Consider the following 6,092-nt stretch of genomic DNA (forward strand, 5'->3'; position numbering starts at 1 on the left):
TCTTGTACCCAAAGGTGGTACAAATGGGTTTGTCTGTGGATCTGAGCATCCCCAAAGCCAGCTCTGGTCAGCAGCAAAGGATGCTGCCTGCTGCCCTGCCCCCAGAAAAGGGGAGATGATTTGCAGCATGCGTTCATGGTGGCCTGCGTGCTCTTGCTGTAATTTGCTGAGGCCCCGTGGTTTATTAACTGTGGTCTTGGAATGATGGATGGTGCTTGTTTAACGCAAACCTGCCTCTGGTGCTGCTTCTTCAGCAGATGCTGATTTGTTTTCTTCCCTCCTGTATCGAAGTTGATAGGAACTTAGCTGGGATCAGGAGGATAAGGGTCTTCTTTTTGCTCTCCCTCCCCCTCTGACACTTACATAGATATGGTCTTGCTCCTTTTCCTTCTGCTCCACCAGCCACCTCCTTTCCCACTCTCCTTGGTAAATGTTGGGGGGCACACAGCTGCATCTGGGCCTGGAGGAGATGCTTTGGTTTTGCTCTTAGTCTCAGGAGAAACAGGACCTGCTGGTCTGTCCCAGTGGTATGTGGCTGGAAAGCTGGTGCAGGAGCAAGGAGGAGGTTTATTAATTGCTTGGTGGTGCTGGGTTACATGGCCCATTTGCAGCTTTTTCTTGTCTGTTTTGAAACTGTGAAATGAGGCGCAGTAATCAAGGAGGGTTTTAATAACCATCCCAGCTCTGACATTTAAATTACAGATGGCATTTTCAATTAAACAGGCGCTCTCAGCAGGTTTAATTTCGCTATCAGTTCTGCTCTGGCCTTTAAGTGCTTCCTTTAAAATGGTGATGAATTTCAATCTTGCTCCAAAGGGAGGAGGAGCTGAGATGGGATTGGAGCTGGCTGGAAAAGGGGAAGCCCCAGAGGATGGTGTGTGTGCAAAGGGAAGCCAGAGACTGAGGAGATAGGATGTTCAAATCCCTCAGCGTAGAATTGGGAATGGGATGGCTGACAGATCTGCCCATGCACAGCTGCATTCACCTTCAAGCCTACATCTGTCCCTTCCACCAAGGATCATTTGTGATGCTGACCAGTGTTACCATATGGGAAAAATCCTGCTTGGGTGATAGCACAGGAAGGAGACAGAGCTGCCAATAGCTGGCGTGTCCTGCTGTATTGTTGTAGCTCACTTGAAGGTGTAGCTTAGGACAGCTCAGCCCATGCAAGTGATGATGGTAACTGGTCCACAACCAGTGCATGATGCTGCAAAGTGTTGTGTAAATGAAAGCTGCTGCCCTGGGCATTCTGTTCTGGGGAGCTGCTGTGGGACTTGGAGCCATTTATTCTTCTGCTAAGGAGGGTGTCTGCTTCCCAGCAGCTGGCAGGAGGAGTCTCTTCTGTTTCTCTCCAGTGTAAAACAGGGCTGGATAATTTCATCACCGCTAATAACATTTCTAGCGAGGCAAGCTACAATAATGATAAGGGTAATTGAATCTCATGCTTGAGGGATAAGCTGAGCTCTGGAGGGGGGATGAGGGAGGAATTTATTTCCCCCCTCCCCTATGGAAGCTGCTTTGCATGGTCAATCATATGTGTTGAGAGCCTTGATGCTCTCCTTGGCACAGGGGCTGGTCTGACTCTACTGGGGTTCTGTAGGACATCCCAGTTGCCTGCTGGCTGGTCTGGGTTTCAGTGCTGTGATTTGTGCTTAAGGATGAGCTGTGTTTGTCTGCAGTCATTCTAGGATAGAGCAGAGTTGTGAACTGTTCTGCATCCAGAGCATTGATCTGACTGGGTCAAATCTTAAAGAGGGCCTCAGGAGCAAACAGCATTTGTGCTAATGCTTTATCTCATTTTCTAATCCCATCTAGAAAAAGATGCATTTCAGTGGGGTCTGAGGGGATCCCTTAATACCCTTCTCTCACCTCAAAGGAACATTGCTGTTTAATTACCTCATTTATGCTTGTTTGGAAGCTTAAAGTATTCTGAGCTGTAGGAATGAAAGGGGCTGTAGAGGACAGTGCTTCTGTGTTCATTAGAAATTAGAACCCCAGAGTGATGTGGCTCAGCCAAATGGAACACTGCATCCCTGGTGTCCTTTCAGGGCCCATCTGATGGGGCAGGAGCTCACTGAAATGACCTGGATGGCCAGAATGTCCTGTTTGTTGGTCCTGGGGTGGATGGGTCAGTAACGTATCTCTACATATAGTCTCATAGATGATGGCATTCTTGGGTTGACAGTTGGACTAGGCCCTAGCCCTTCGTACAAATGCATACACTACAAGCTCCAGGTATTGCACTCATGGGGCACTCACTGTTTTCCAGAGGCGCTATTCACCCTTATCTAAGTGATTTCCAGATACATGTGGGGTAATGTCTCTGGGCCTGTTTCTAGGAAGGACTGTGATAGTGTCAAGTAGTTAATTAGGCAATGTGATATCTCAGACCAGCATCAGACTCCTTGCTACCTGAGGATGAGCCAGGCAACTGCTGCTGAGCATGCTGATGGAGGCAAGTTTCTTTGGGAGCCTGCTGGGCTGTGGGAGTGATAAGCAGAACAGAAGGTAAGAGCCAGGCTTGCTCTCTCCCAGGGACACTGTGGCTCTTTATATGGGATTCTGCTGGCATGCTCTGGCTGTTTTCCCATGTATTGTGCTCTATCTGCTTTTGTTTGCTCTGGCTGACCAATGCCTGCCTGCCTCTTTGTAAGGCATAGAGCTCAGCAGGTCTCTAGATCCCAGGAAAGCCTGCTGAAGACTTTGAACATGCCAGAGGTATTAAGTGAATTAAACGATGCAGGACATGGTTGAGTGGGAATGGTGGGGATGGGTCAGTGGTTGGACTTAGTGATCTTAGAGGTTTTGTCTGACCTTAATGACCCTGCAGCTGAGCACGTTGGTCATGGGTTGATGGCTGGACTTGATCTTTTCCAACATTAATGGTTCTGTGAGTTGCCGTGGTGGCCAAGGATTGATAGTTGGACACCATCATCTTAGAGGTCTTTTCCAACCTTCTATGGTTCTATGGGTGGGCAATACTGGTCATGGGTTGGCAGTTGGACTTGATGATCATAGAGGTCTTTTCCAACTGTAGTGATTCTACATACAGTTAAAGTCACAGTCCAAAGAAAGGGAGAAGTTGTTCATCCAGACGGGAATTGCTCCCACTTCTGCTATTCCCACCTTGTCCTATCCAAGCTTATTAGGTTTAGGAAATAAGAAAGTAAAGAAAAGGATTTGCAAGCAGCCTAGAAAAAACTTGGCTGGGGTCATAGTATGCAAGTCATTAGGAAAACAGCAGCACTTCTGCATTTTACTTAGCTCTAATGATCTCTGGAGATGCAGGTCAGCTGTCTGGCCAGTCTGCAGTGTGGAAGAGAGGAAAATAGGTGTGATTAAATTATTCAGGCAGTTCAAAAGGTCTCTGAAGGCAGCAGCTGCTCATGTATGTGCAGGGGAAGGTGATGAGTATAACAGGTAAGGGGGAAAACTGAGAGCAGGTTGTTGCAACCAGGCAGTAACTCTTGGGTTAGGGGTGCTAAATATTCAGCATGACACCCTCCAGATCCCCTGGGGGTTTTTACTGGCTGTTTTTCAGGCTGCTGGGTGTTACAACCCCCTTGTGTGAGTTTTCATCTGACACCGATGGGGTGCTGGTACTGAGGGAAGCAGGCTTGATGCTGATGGAGCTTGGGAATGAACAGTCATTCATTTTGCATGCAGGCAAAAAGCAGAGTAAATGAAAGGATTAGATGGAGTATGCATGAAGGGAGAGCTCTTGTCTTGATCAATAATTAAAAGAATTCCCAAGCGAAGAGTTAGGGCGGAATGTTGGAAGCAGTTATTTGAGGCTTCAAAAAAGAGAGGGAGAAAAAAAAAGGCCAGAAACAAGCAAAACAAACAGGCAAACCTTCCAAGGAGCTGCTAAAAGCCTGTTTGCTCAGACTTACTGATTGCACTCGAGCTGAAGGTTGAAGTTAAATGTAACTCAAACTCATGCATAGATAAGAATTTGCAGTTACTTCTGTTGGAGGGATGGGATAAGAGGGAATGGCCTGAAGTTGTGCCAAGGGAGGTGCAGGTTGGATATTAGGGAAGGTTTCTGCTCAGAGCAGTGGGGTCACCATCCATGGAGGGGTTCAGTGTGGGGATGTGGCACTGAGGGGGGATGTGGGCACAGTGGGGTGGTTGGGTTGGACTGGATGATGTCAGATGTCTTTTCCAACCATAATGGCTCTATGATTCACTGCTCTGAGCTCCTCTTGGATAGGGCAGCACCCAGAGCCTGGTGTAAATGAGAGCTCTATGCAAAGGGGTGCTTTCATATTTATTGCTGTGGGTTTGGATGTATGGTATTTCCCCTCCCACTGTCAGCTTCCACCTGGTATTCTCACACTTCAATGCTATTTCTTGGCTTGGTGCCTGCAGTTATTGTTTGTTTACCAACAAGAGCTGCTTTGTACAGTTATTATACATCCTGTTACTGCTGGACATGCTTGAATTGGACATGGTCCCATAGGGCAAGCAATGGGCTGGAGCTGTGCATACTGCAGAGTCCTGGTCCTCACTAAGGGGAGTCTGCAGCACTGCATAGGAAGCATCACACACCATGAACTTGCTGCTGCCTCATGTATTTATTCTTCTTTTTAATGTTACTTAGAAACCAAACCCAATATTACCTAACTCCACCAGCTCTGCAGTGCAGAACTCATTGCACAAGGGAGAGGAGGTTTTTTAGTTTTATTATTATTTTCTGCTTTTTTTTTCTTTTTACAAGAAATAACTCATTTTTCAGCTGTTGGAGAAGGTAGTAATTGATCTAGAGCTTTGCAGCTTGCCTTCCAGAATGGTTTTATTCTTAATGTAGAAATAAAACTCTGTTAGGTCAAATACACAGCAATAAATACAAGAAGCACATTAGCTTTAATATATTGGATTATTCCACTTGGTGGTGACGGGGGGGAAAAAAAACACCAAGATTGAATTCCCCTGGCAATGCAGGCAAAGAAAATCGCTTTCCCTGTGCATTTCTTTTCCTCTAAGTCATTTTTATCTGTCAGTGCTGTTGCTGCAGGCTTTGACAGAGTTTAATTGTATTTATATATATATATTTTAACTTGGTATGAAAATAAGTATTTTCTCCGAGTAAATCATCCACAAATTCACTCTGTGGCTTTTATTTCTTGTTGTTATGGGTTCCCCCCCTGGTAGGATGAGGGGGAACTCCTCCTTGTTGCCATGGGCTGGTGGAGAAGGGTGGTGGTGAGCTGAGCTGAATGCTGCCATTCCCCCTTTACAAGCATGTTGGTTTGGGTTTTACTCCTACCCAACTTATCCCAACTTGAACTAGGATTTGCTTCTCCCTGCCAACAGTTTTTATGATCAAAGAATGGCTTGAGTTGAAAGGGACCTCAAAGACCATCCAGGTCCAACCTGACACATTCTCGGCTCATAGAATCATAGAAGCCTTAAGGCTGGAATAGACTTCCAGGTTCACCAAGTCCAGCCGTTAACACCATGCCCACTAACCCATGTCCTTCAGTGCCACATCTCCAGGTTGGTTTCATATCGGGAACAAACCAGATGGGAGCAGGCAGGATTGATCTCCCTGCTTGTTGTCATGACAGACAGATAAGGTGGAAGGAGGCTCTGCTGTGTGCCAGTTAAATAGCTGAGAGGATTTGGCTTGGCTGATGGAAATAAAACATTCTGATGCACTGAATGTATAAGAAAAGGACTTGCAGAAAGAGGAAAGCTATTGTAGCTGAAATGCTCTGGGCAAGGACTGGATGATTCTGTCCAGTGATGTACAGGTAGGGGGAGTGCTGTAGTCAGGAGAAGAAGGTTTGGAGTAGGTAAGGCTACACATTGTGGGTCTGTGTGTGTGAGGGCTGTTTGTGGCTGTTCATTTTAATGCATCTCCATCCTTTGCAAGTTGGCAAGAGTCACTGGGGAAAACAGCAAGGCAGAACCCTGTGTGGCTTCACTGAGCCTTTGCAGTGTGTTCCTCCGTCCGGGTAGAGTTATCACTCCAATAAGCAGAGCTGCTCCAGCAGCACCTTGGCTGTATCTGATTGTATTTGTGTAAGACAAGAGAGAATTCACAATAATCCTGCTGGCAATTAATTGGCTTTTGTTCAGCAAGAGTG

This window comes from Coturnix japonica, chromosome 9 (genome assembly GCF_054131305.1).
Source record: "Coturnix japonica strain WE chromosome 9, WE-NBRP24, whole genome shotgun sequence".
In the NCBI taxonomy this organism is placed as follows: domain Eukaryota; kingdom Metazoa; phylum Chordata; class Aves; order Galliformes; family Phasianidae; genus Coturnix; species Coturnix japonica.